The following is a 1,411-nucleotide window of genomic DNA, read 5'->3' as shown; positions in this document are numbered from 1 at the left end:
TCCACCCCTTAAAGCTCGTTCGCATGCCATCGATTTTAATTTACCTCCGTCAGGTCAGCTTTGGCAGTGGGTCTACTCGGCCGCTCTTCGGGTTTATCATGCCACTTGCGAAGCTGCGTCCCATTCACTAACTACCATCCCCGTCCATCTTGAATGGTGAAGACGTTCCCCCGGCGGTCGGTGACGACAAACGGCCCTTGCAATCAACTGCTCAGCGTCCGCGACCCCAGTCCGCTCCTTCCAGGTTTCTAATAATCCCTCCACTTGACCTTTGTGCCTTTGAGGGACGCTTGGACCTTTCTGCTTGCAGTTTTCTGCCTAGTCCTTCCCTGATCGGCGGTCAAATTTTCTCGAGCTCTCTCTCCTTCTTCCTCTAGCTGCTCCGGTGACAAGCTTGTCGCCGGCCACAACCGAACTTCCTGATCAACAGGAAGGCGCGGATGTCGAGCGTACATTAACATAGATGAGGACTTGCCCGTGTTTGACTGCGTCGAAGCGCGACGAGCTAACAACGCCATTGGCAAGTTCATCTCTCGTTCACCTCCTTTGGCCGCAAGCCACTACTTGATCGTTCGGTTATTACATTCAATCAGGCTATTTGTTTTCGAGTGGAATGGTGCCGTCCTTAGCCGTCTGACACCCAGCGATTGCGATCAATGACGAAACTATTCGCTCTCGAAGCAAGGCCCCTGATCGGTTAGAATAATTTTTGGCACACCATGGTTGGTCACGATGTGGTGCATTACCACTCCGCTGATTGCCGTCACCCGCTGATTCGGCACGGCGGCCACCTCAATCCATCGCGGCAGGTGTTCTGTCATCATCATGATGTATAGATTCCCACTGATTGTCACCTGAAAGGGCTCATGACGTCAACTAACCACAACTCGCTGATTTCTGAGACAACAATGGGTTCCACGGGATAGGTTGCCCCTGTCGTATCCGCTTTCATTAGTTGACAACGCTTGCACGACACCTCATAATCCATAACCTCACTTCTCATCCCGGGCTAGTAGGCTCTCTGCCGAAGTAGGTCTTATGTCCTGGTGCACCCTTATGTGCCATCTCATGGCATTCAACGATGAGGTTCCGTCTAAAGACGCGAGGTGTCACGGGCACCACAACATCTGAATCAGTGGCGTTCCAGGAAATTATGCCAGCTTCATTCAGCCTCAGCCGATCAAAGTGACTATGGTACCCTTCTAATTCCTTGTCTCCCTCTCCGGTCTCAATGTTCCTCCCATCCAACATGGCGGCTGCAACCTTTTGTCACACCGAATCCGGTGGTTGAATTTGCACCAACTTTCCAGGATCCATTTTGACGACGAGGCCTTCTCCATCTTGGGCACGTGCTGCACTCTAAAGTCGTACTGGTGCAACCGGAGTGCCCATCTTGCGAGCTTCCCGCGAG

The sequence above is a fragment of the Opisthorchis viverrini genome (genome assembly GCF_000715545.1).
Source record: "Opisthorchis viverrini unplaced genomic scaffold opera_v5_315, whole genome shotgun sequence".
Classification (NCBI taxonomy): Eukaryota; Metazoa; Platyhelminthes; class Trematoda; order Opisthorchiida; family Opisthorchiidae; genus Opisthorchis; species Opisthorchis viverrini.
Note: the sequence above shows the minus strand (reverse complement) of the source record.